Consider the following 12,105-nt stretch of genomic DNA (forward strand, 5'->3'; position numbering starts at 1 on the left):
TTAGTATTGGGGTTTAAGGTAGAGAAAAAAAAATCTTACCTAAATGAAGTAATCATGGAAGGCTTAATGGAGGAGGTGGGATTGAAACTATAATTTGAAGGAAGAGATGAAATTTTTTCATCTAATCTGAAACACAGAACTCTCCTAAGTCTGGGGCCTGAAGTAAATTTAAAAGACATTTGAAGGATAGTCAGGTTCAGTGCGCCAGAGACCATGTTTCCAATTGCTTATAAATATATGAAATTTAATATAATTATCAGCTGGGCTCTGCTTAGTGGCTTGTTTATTGCTATTTAAGCAATCAAGTTTTAAATAAAACATGGAAAGAGAAATGCAAAGTGGTGCCAAAATAAATAAATCAAACTTAATTAGTTTCCAGGTACACACCTCTTATTCAGGCCTCCAGCTGGCTTTCTTTATGGTCGTTGTCAATGTGAAGAATGAGGAATGACCAAGTTAAAGCAGATATTCAGAGGGCAAAGACAAACAGGTGTACTTTCTAGAGTTTAGAGAAAAAAAGGTTTTGTTGGTTGTTTATAAAGTTAGACTTTATGCTTTTTAAGGGAGTGGTTGTGGTTGCCTAGCACGTTTATTCTGAAGTAATCATGAAAATAATTAACTACTTTACAAAATCATGATCAATTGATGATATAATTGTGTAATAATAGAAGGGGTACCATTGATTATTACTTCGTGGATGAAAAAACACACCCTTTTCTAAGTTAGCTCAAAACACAAGAGAACACAAAACACATAGCTGAAATGTAATGTAAATTAGACACATTTTAATTCATGCCACTTTTTCTTTGATGTTGAAAAAATCCCAAGTCAACTCATTCACATTGTATAAATTACGATGTCAGACCAAGAGCAGCGTCCTCATTTTCTGTGTATGACACATAGTGTGGGAGAAAACAAAACTTCTGTTGAATAAATTTACCCTTGCTTCTCTATGAAACTGAAGACGACAAGAATTCACCTTTAACAAAACATATACTAACTATGCAAAAATATGTTTTTAATTTATAAAATGTATAAATTAATTTATACATTAATTCCATTTATGTTAAATTAATTATTAAATTAATTTATGTATAAAATATAAAACTCTCTTTTGTCTTGTTTGTTTCTGAACATTGCTTAGTGCTGCAGATTTTCCCCCAGGTTTTTTATCTGTGAAGTGCAGTGACTCATTTGCATATTTGTAGTCTCATGAAAATTTAAGGGTACAGTACATAAGTGAGTGATTTTCTATTTTACTTGATATTCAGTCTATGAACAGCCTCTGGATCTATCAAATTTTTGGCTTATTTTCCTATTTCTTTTAGCTATGTGATGGACAAGAATTGTATTTATCCAATTGGAAAATTTTATATAGTGAGTCAGGTTTGTGCTTAAGATAAATAATGTTAACCATTATGGTGATTCTTTTTTTAAAAAATACATGCCTTTTGTTTGTATTATTTTCGTATCAATATGTTCTCTCAAATTCTTCTTTAAAACAGTGGTTTGTCTTGTTCCTGATCTTAGTGAAAATGGTTTCAGTTTTTCACCATTAAGGACGATGTTGGCTGTAGGTTTGTCATATATGGCCTTTATTATGTTGAGGAAAGTTCCCTCTATGCCTAATTTCTGCAGGGTTTTTATCATAAATGGGTGTTGAATTTTGTCGAAAGCATTCTCTGCATCTATTGAGATGATCATATGATTTTTCTCCTTCAATTTGTTAAGATGGTTTATCACATTGATTGATTTGCGTATATTGAAGAATCCTTGCATTCCTGGAATAAACTCCACTTGATCATGGTGTATGATCCTTTTAATGTGCTGTTGGATTCTGTTTGCTAGTATTTTGTTGAGGATTTTTGCATCTATGTTTATCAGTGATATTGGCCTGTAGTTTTCTTTCTTAGTGACATCTTTGTCTGGTTTTGGTATCAGGGTGATGGTGGCCTTGTAGGATGAGTTTGGGAGTGTTCCGCCCTCTGCTGTATTTTGGAAGAGTTTGAGAAGGATAGGTGTTAGCTCTTCTCTAAATGTTTGATAGAATTCTCCTGTGAAGCCATTTGGTCCTGGGCTTTTGTTTGTTGGAAGATTTTTAATCACAGTTTGTATTTCAGTGCTTGTGATTGGTCTGTTCATATTTTCTATTTCTTCCTGGTTCAGACTCGGCAGGTTGTGCATTTCTAAGAACTTGTCCATTTCTTCCAGGTTGTCCATTTTATTGGCATACAGTTGCTTGTAGTAATCTCTCATGATCTTTTGTATTTCTGCAGTGTCCATTGTAACTTCTCCTTTTTCATTTCTAATTTTGTTGATTTGAGTCTTCTCCCTTTTTTTCTTGATGAGTCTGGCTAATGGTTTATCAATTTGCTTTATCTTCTCAAAGAACCAGCTTTTAATTTTATTGATCTTTGCTATAGTTTCCTTCATTTCTTTTTCATTTATTTCTGATCTGATCTTTATGATTTCTTTCCTTCTGCTAACTTTGGGGTTTTTTGTTCTTCTTTCTCTAGTTGCTTTAGGTGTAAAGTTAGGTTGTTTATTTGAGATGTTTCCTGTTTCTTAAGGTAGGATTGTATTGTTATAAACTTCTCTCTCAGAACTGCTTTTGCTGCATCCCATAGGTTTTGGGTTGTCGTGTCTCCATTGTCATTTGTTTCTAGGTATTTTTTGATTTTCTCTTTGATTTCTTCAGTGATCACTTCGTTATTAAGTAGTGTATTGTTTAGCCTCCATGTGTTCGTATTTTTTACAGATCTTTTCCTGTAATTGATATCTAGTCTCATAGCGTTGTGGTGGAAAAGATACTTGATACAATTTCAATTTTCTTAAATTTACCAAGGCTTGATTTGTGACCTAAGATATGATCTATCCTGGAGAATGTTCCATGAGCACTTGAGAAAAATGTGTATTCTGTTATTTTCGGATGGAATGTCCTATAAATATCAATTAAGTCCATCTTGTTTACTGTATCATTTAAAGCTTGTGTTTCCTTATTTATTTTCATTTTGGATGATCGGTCCATTGGTGAAAGTGGGGTGTTAAAGTCCCCTACTATGAATGTGTTACTGTCGATTTCCCCTTTTATGGCTGTTAGTATTTGCCTTGGTTGCCCACTACCCTTATGCAACATAGTTTTGGAAGTTTTAGCCAAAGAAATCAGAGAAGAAAAAGAAATAAAAGGAATCCAAATCGGAAAAGAAGAAGTAAGGCTGTCACTGTTTGCAGATGACGTGATACTATACATAGACAATCTTAAAGATGCTACCAGAAAACTACTAGAGCTAATCAATGAATGTAGTAAAGTAGCAGGATACAAAATTAATGCACAGAAATCTCTGGCATTCCTATACACTATTGATGAAAAATCTGAAAATGAAATTAAGAAAACACTCCCATTTACCATTGCAACAGCAACAAAAAAATATCTAGGAACAAACCTACCTAAGGAGACAAAAGACCTGTATGCAGAAAATTATAAGATACTGATGAAAGAAACTAAAGACTATACAAACAGATGGAGAGATATACCATGTTCTTGGATTGGAAGAATCAACATTGTGAAAATGACTCTACTACCGAAAGCAATCTACAGATTCAGTGCAATCCCTCTGAAATTATCAATGACGTTTTTCACAGAACTAGAACAAAAAATTTCACAATTTGTATGGAAACACAAAAGACCCTGAATAGCCAAAGCAATCCTGAGAACGAAAAGTGGAGCTGGAGGAATCAGGCTCCCAACTTCAGACTATACTACAAAGCTACAGTAATCAAGACAGTATGGTAGTGGCACAAAAACAGAAATATAGATCAATGGAACAGGATAGAAAGCCCAGAGATAAACCCATGCACATATGGTCACTTTATCTTTGAAAAAAGAGGCAAGAATATACAGTGGAGAAAAGACACCCTCTTCAATATGTGGTGCTGGGAAAACTGGACAGGTACATGTAAAAGTATGAGATTAGAACACTCCCTAAGGCCATACACAAAAATAAGCTCAAAATGGATTAAGGATCTAAATGTAAGGCCAGAAACTATCAAACTCTTAGAGGAAAACATAGGCAGAACACTCTATGACATAAATCACAGCAAGATACTTTTTGACCCACCTCCTAGACATATGGAAATAAAAATAAAAATAAAAATAAACAAATGGAACCTAATGAAACTTCAAAGCTTTTGCACAGCAAAGGAAACCATAAACAATACTAAAAGACAACCTTCAGAATGGCAGAAAATATTTGCAAATGAAGCAACTGACAAAGGATTAATCTCCAAAATTTATAAGCAGCTCATGCAGCTCAATATTAAAAAAATAAGCAACCCAATACAAAAATGGGCAGAAGACCTAAATAGACATTTCTCCAAAGAAGATATACAGATTGCCGACAAACACGTGAAAGAATGCTCAACATCATTAATCATTAGAGAAATGCAAATCAAAACTACAATGAGATATCATCTGACACCAGTCAGAATGGCCATCATCAAAAAATCTAGAAACAAAAATGCTGGAGAGGGTGTGGAGAAAATGGAACACTCTTGCACTGCTGGTGGGAATGTAAATTGATACAGCCACTATGGAAAACAGTATCGAGGTTCCTTAGAAAACTACAAATAGAACTACCATAAGACCCAGAAATCTCACCACTGGGCATATACCCTGAGAAAACCATAATTCAAAAGGAGTCATGTACCAAAATGTTCATTGCAGTTCTATTTACAATAGCCAGGAGATGGAAGCAACCTAGGTGTCCATCATTGGTTGAATGGATAAAGAAGTTATCCATTCATTGTGGCACATATATACAATGGAATATTACTCAGCCATTAAATGAAACGAAATTGAGTTATTTGTAGTGAGGTGGATGGACCTAGCATCTGTCATACAGAGTGAAGTAAGTCAGAAAGATAAAAATAAATACCATATGGTAACACATATATATGGAATCTAAAGAAAAAAAAAAGTCATGAAGAACCTAGGGGTAAGATGGGAATAAAGACACAGACCTCCTAGAGCATGGACTTGAGGGTATGGGGAGGGGGAAGGGTAAGCGAGACAAAGCGAGAGAGAGGCATGGACATATATACACTACCAAACCTAAGGTAGATAGCTAGTGGCAAGCAGCTGCATAACACAGGGAGAGCAGCTCGGTGGTTTGTGACCACCTAGAGGGGTGGGATAGGGAGTGTGGGAGGGAGGGAGATGCAAGAGGGAAGAGATATGGGAACATATGTATATGTATAACTGATTCACTTTGTTATAAAGCAGAAACTAACACACAATTGTAAAGCAATTATACTCCAATAAACATGTTAAAAGAAACCCCACAATGGTTTTAAGACATTTCTATCTATGTAATAATCTGGAGAATTTCTAAATAAGATTATTCTATCAATCATGGTCTTTTTGTGTATCTAGGTATAGTATAACCCCCAAACTCTAAACAAGGTTAAATTTGATAATGTCCAGCCTGGCTGGAGCCAAGGTAGTTTACTTATGATTAAATGCAGGTGAATTTTTATTTTTCAGGAATAAAATATTGTTGAGATGAAGCCCAAATACTGAGGTATTTGTATGGCAGTGGTAAGAGGTGGGGAGGAGGTATAAAAGGAAAGAAGGGAGAAGAAGAAAAAAGAGAGTGCATTCTAGGACCCAACTGTGAGTTGATGAGATCAGGAAATGAAGTAGTTGTTGGTAACTACCTGTGCCCTAATTGAATATTTGCAGACAGACCAGAGACCAATAATGTGGAGTGGGAATCAGACCGGACTAGAATAATCTTGAATGTAGACTTGGGACACAATTGTGCAATGAGGTTATACATAGGTACACTGAAGAGATGCATTGTATTTGTTTGTATTTGAAACCTTGTATTTGAAAGCTGTGCTTGTATTTGAAACCTTGTTTTATATTCATTTACTTTTTAAATCTACAAGTAATTTCAAAAATAAGAGAGACAGGTAGTCAATAATATTGTTAATCAAAGATTTCTGGTTTGTAACTTCTGTTCAAGTCCTAGTTTCCTTGTGTTTGAATGGGCCTATGTAACTAGTTCTGGCCAATAAGTCATAAACAGAGGAATCATGTGTACCTTCTATGCTGGACCTCTAATTGCTAATTAAAGACCTTCCAGAAGTCTCCTTCCCTCTGAAACACTGACTTTCTCCATTAGCCTGAGTTCCTGAGAGAGCAAGGTAACCAGACCCCCTCCAAAATGCAATATGTGGTGTGAATTACAAATAAATCATTGCTGTCTTAAACTACTGAGATCCTGGGGTTGGTTCCTAGCAGCATAACCAAGTTTATCCAACAGAAATATACCCCCCAGTTATGTTTTTAGGTTTTCCAGTTTCTAGACCAATTCTGATTGAATTAGAATATTATTTAAACAGCCTCATTCTCCCTTCCAAAAGAGTAAGGTATTAAGTCCTGCTTCAAGATTCAGAATCTGATGGCTTATTATTACCACCCACAACATCCATTCCACATGACTCTCTGGTTATATCAGATTCTTATGTTCTCTCTCTCCCTCTCTCATACCTGGTTGTGGTTACTTCCACAGATTTGCTATCATCTTTAGGTCTCAATGGTATTCTACAAGTCCAGCTCTTTTCTAGAACCAACGTCTTCCCAGAAAGTTTACTTTAATGTCAGTGAGCCCCACTGCCTGCCTTTGCCATGGCCAGTTTAGAGCTCTACTCATCTTATTGGCCCATGTTTTTGAAATTCTGCTTTCTTTGAACAGAGTTTCCAAACTTATCACTAGCAGACAGTCTGATCCCTGGCTGGTTGATATGCCGAGTTGAAAGCATCGGTGCCAACTAGTGCTGAAACAGACACTGTGAAGATGGTGCTCCCTTGGACTTGGCACTTGGCTCATGCAGCTGTGCCTCTAGAGCCAAGTGCTGAATCTACATCCATTTCCAAATGTTGACTTCACCATGGAGCTCAGCTCTGGGCTAGATCCTGGCTCTTGCTTCTCTCATGCTGGTTGTGTATGGCAATATGTGACCCATGATGACTCAGAGCAAGTTCGGAATGGAGAAGAGAATCCCTGATGAGTGAAACTAGAGGTATGAGAGCTTATTAAATAGCTCAACAAAAGAGCATTAATAACAAGTTTGGGAGAGAGAATAAGAGAAAAAAACCTCAGGTTCTGAATGCTTAGAATCAAGACGGGGGTTGGCCAAAGCCCATGCCCAGAGCCCAGCAAGGTAATCCAAGACAGGTGGCTGAACTTATGGCATAGGGACTTAGAACACTGGGCCAGGAACTTAGAAAAGACCTCAATTCTTCAGATCTCCAGGGAACTTAGAGAGGTCCTCAAAATAAAAGCAGGGTGAGTTATTTTCCAAGGAAAACTAAAACAGAGACAGGCTCTAAATGAGCATGCGATAGTATACAACTCCATTTTTGACTCTAGCATTCTCTATAGACCAACGTTTCTCAAAGTGCTGATCAAACAGTATGAATAAATGGACCTATTAAACATAAAATCAAGATAATTCAGATGAATATGAGAAGATTCTGCTGTCCCCTAAGAAAGACATGACTCCCTTTGTCAAGAAGCCTGAAACCAAATAAGGAAGAGAGAAGTACAACACATTATTAGATAAATTGAGGTTAGGCAGCACAGAGGTGGAAACTGAGTTTACAATTTAAAGGATAAAATATTTTTCTGGGAGCATTCATTAACTTGAAGCTTTTAGGTTTCAACATGAAAGGAGAGAAAATGTCAAATGTGAGAAAAAGTTAAGGCAAGCTTTGATAAATAAGACAGAGTGGGGACTTTCCTGGCAGCCCAGTGGTTAAGACTCCATGCTTCCAAGGCAAGGGATGTGGGTTTGATCCCTGGTTGGGGAACTAAGATCCCACACACCGCGTGGGGTGGCCAAAAAACCCCACAAAAAACAAACAAAAAAACCCCAAGATGGAGCATGTTATGGGGTTGCAGAGAAGGAATATTTATTGCAAATTAAGAGAATATGTTGTTTTTATTTAAAGGAATATTTAAGTTCATGAGCTTTTTAGATTAGTATATTGTAGAAAGGTATTGTAAGAGGAGGAAAGAGTATAATCAAAGACACAGACGTGGGAAAAATCTTTATCTACTAAGCCAGTGGTTCCCAAATGTTGTCTTACAGATTTAGGTCATGCTTACTGTTGACAGGCAGTTTATTAAAGGACTCCTGGGTCTGAGATGTGAGGATTTTGGCTTAGGAGTTCAAGTGGACCCCAGGGAATTACAATTGAAAGGCTCCTCAATCAATTAGGAATCTTTGTTGCAAAGAGCAGAGTCTCCTCCAGGGGCATGAAGAAATGCACCTGAAAATCCTGTGTAAAGGCAGCATTATCCATTGAAGCCAAAAAGTGAAAACAACCCCAATGTCTAACAACTGTTATATGAATAAACAAAAAGCCATTAGAATACCACTTAACAATAAAAGAATCAAAGTACTGATACATACTACATCATGGATAAACTTCAAAACCTTATTCTTAGTGAAAAAAGGTCAGATGCAAAAGACCACATATTGCATGATTGCCTTTGTGTGAAATATTCAGAAAAGGCAAATCTATAAAGACAGACAGGAAATTAATAGTTGCCTAAGGCTGGAGGATAGAATGAGGATTAACTGCAAACAATCGTAAGAGATTTTTTCAGGTGACAGAAATGTTCTAAAACCGGTGAATGCGCATCTCTGTAAACCTACAGACATGTAAATCATTGAATTGTACACTTAAAAGGGTGAATATTATAGTATGTAAATTATACCTCAAAAAACAGTTTAAAAAACTACACTGTATACTCACAGCATTGCAGCTCAGAGGGCATCTGCAAAAGTACCCCAAACCATAGCACAGAACTATTACCACTGCTACCTTGCTCTAGACACCACAGAACCCTAGCACTGTGCCTCTCCCTGACACCCGCAGCACTCTAAGCATGCCTTTCTTACTTGCTTCTCCAAAACCCAAATTCAGAGTCTAAAGTGGGTGTGGTGGTTGGCAGCAAGAGAGGCTAATTAAATGAGCGTCTCACATTGGTTCTTCTGTGTTGACAAGCAGTGTCTGTATCCCAGCAAATGTCATCTCTAATCCTAGGAAGAATACTTAGAAGTGAGGTAACCAAACTCATTCTAAGATGCCAATAGACAACCAGTGTTAGGGAGCAGCATACATACTGTAAGCTCCTCTGGGGGGGTATTTTCTGATATTTGGATTTTAACACAAGGAGTCTGTTATGGCTGGAACACAGCTAGAAGAGGGGGCATTAGGGGAAAGGTGAAGTGCAGGTAGGGGTTGTTCCAAAGTGAGAGGGCAACCTTCATGAGTGAAGTAGCCAACTAATAGGATGCCTCAGGTCTCTCCTAATAGGACCTGCTTAATGTTCATGAAAGAGGTACAGACCAACACAAGGACAATGGCCCCAAGACCCAACACACAAGGTGCTCAGCTTTCCTGACCACTTCCCATCTCCTGAAGTCTATGATTCAGGAAGATGGAAACATGATGAGTTTCAAAAAGGGGAACGAGCAAATCATAGTAAAAGAGCACAATGTAAATAGGTAATAGAAATTCTGTGCATATGCAAATAAATGTTATTTTACCCTAAATTCCATAGCTTTATGTGATGAATGCTGACCTATAAGTGTACCTAACACTCAAGTAATGTGAATATCTTTGTGGTACTATCACCATTATTCTTTTTATTAACAAAGGCTTTTTAATGTGACTTTTATGTGACATTGGACCACAATTATGATGCAAACCTATATTCATGTCAGCTAGTCTGATCTTGAATAAGTAATGAGGTTAGAGGTCATAGACATAAGCGGGGTGGACTTGAAACTGAGTAGGATTTTGACAAGGAGAAGTAGGGAAGGAAAGATTGTGAGCAATGTGGTTAGTGCACACAAATGCACCAAGAGGATGCAGAGCAAGTGAAGAGATAGCAAACAGCTTGCAGTCACACTTACCCTGCTTTTTAAAGATATCAAAGTAATTTCCTCTGAGTTGTCTTGAGTACCTAACATCCTAAGGGCCTCCTAATGCATCCATTGTTTATATTCATTCCACTTAGTGTATATCAGAGCAACTCTGACATCTACATTCTTTATAACCTTTATTTCAATGTGTTTGACATTCTAGTTGGTTTGAACACCTGAAATAACATGGATTACTCTAGAAAGTGGTGTAAGAGAGAGAAGAAATATTCATTTGAATTGCCAGGGAAAGGGTACGAAATGCTTTCCTTGTACTTCCTAGAAATGAAAATCAAATTTTCCTGACTACAAATGCAAAATCACTAGAAAATTCAGTAGTTACCTTTAAGACTGAGAAAAGAGATGTTTAAGCTAGAAATGATGAAAGGCTCTTTAGTTAAAGCAGCACGAAAGATGGCCCTGCAATTTACTCTGATTGTTTTCATCATAAACTCCTTCTTAACTTCAGTAAATCCTGGAGAGGTTGTGAAGCCAAGTGCCCCATTCCCTGTGTGGATCTTGGTTGCTAACTATTTCTCATTCATTATAATGCAGTGCCTATAACAGTCATCCAATTTCTCTATGTCCTTTCCACTCTTTGGATGGCAAAGATTATGAATGAGCCTGGATAATAGGGCCTACTCTCCTCTCTCCCTCCCTGGCAAAGATAACAGTTGCTTGTTACCATCATAAATAGGGATGCCATGCAAACACAAGAAAACTTTCCTGTGTGCCATTTATTGCATCCAGAAAGGTAGACAGCCCCCTGACACCCGATTTCAGCAAAGGACTGGTGGTATTTGATTGACAAGAAACTGCTTTTCAAATCACACAGAATTCAGGAGATGGTTCCCAGCATCAAATTGGGTATGATGCTGTTATGGCTGCTGAAATCCACTTATTTGTACCAAACATTATAGCCTAAGGCAACACTTAGGACCTGGTATTGGGATAGCAGGGGGATGGATGTGTTAATTACCTCGATCTTGGTAATCATTCTTCAGTGTATATTTACATCAAATCATCACGTTGTACACTTTAAATGTATTCAATTATATTTGTCAATTATTCCTCAATAAAGTAAAAGAAAAGATAGCGGGGTAAACTAGCTCAGGGGTAAGTTTTTTTAAAACCTCCATTTGCTATGTACCATGTTATGTGATAAGAAAAATTAGAAAGTAAAAACGTATTTCCCCAAATATCTTCTTACTGTCTTTGTTATCCTATACCAATATCTTCTTATAGCATGCATATCCTAGTTTCTATGTAGTAGTTCATGCTTCCTCTTTTTTGTTTTTCTTCAAAAATTTTTTAAAATTGAAATTTAGTTGATTTACAATGCTGTGTTAATTTCGGCTGTACAGTAAAGTGACTCAGTTATACATATATACATTATTTTTTATATTCTTTTCCGTTATGGTTTATCACAGAATATTGAATATAATTCCCTGTGCCATACAGTAGGACCTTGTTGTTTATCCATTCTATACATAAAAGTTTGCATCTACTAATCCCAAACTCCCAATCCATCTCTCCTCTCTCCCTATGCTGCCTCTTTCTTATCTTTTATCTCTCAATAATTCTCTCTAAATTTCTATCCATTCTTTAGGTTCATCCTAAAACCCAAACTTTCCATTCAATTATTTCCCCTACTTTCCCAGATCTTATAGAATTTATAGACAATACTGTCTGATTTGACATGTGCTCCTATTTTAGTGATGTCATTTTATAAGAATTGTAGGTGAATTAGCCTTATTTCCTAAGCATTAACAAAAGCTCTGTTCTGAAAGGAGCTCTGTTTTCTACTGCTTTTACTCCCATAGCTAGACTCACCAAAGGAGATTCACAAATTCTTGTTGATATTATGGTGTATAACTTTTCAAAATAAAAAAAACTCATAGAATGTTAGCATATTAGGGTTAGGAAGTTGGGTGGAATCTCTCAATTAACGTGTTACTTTTCTTTTAATCTCTACAACATCTCTGACAGGTGGTCCTCCAGGCTCTGCTTCAACATTTCCAAAGAAAAAAAGTTTGTTAAACATCAAAATACTTCATTTCATTTTTGGACAGCTTTGTTGTAAAATTCTTCCTAATGATGTCCTAT

Source organism: Phocoena phocoena, chromosome 14, assembly GCF_963924675.1.
Source record: "Phocoena phocoena chromosome 14, mPhoPho1.1, whole genome shotgun sequence".
NCBI classification, from domain to species: domain Eukaryota; kingdom Metazoa; phylum Chordata; class Mammalia; order Artiodactyla; family Phocoenidae; genus Phocoena; species Phocoena phocoena.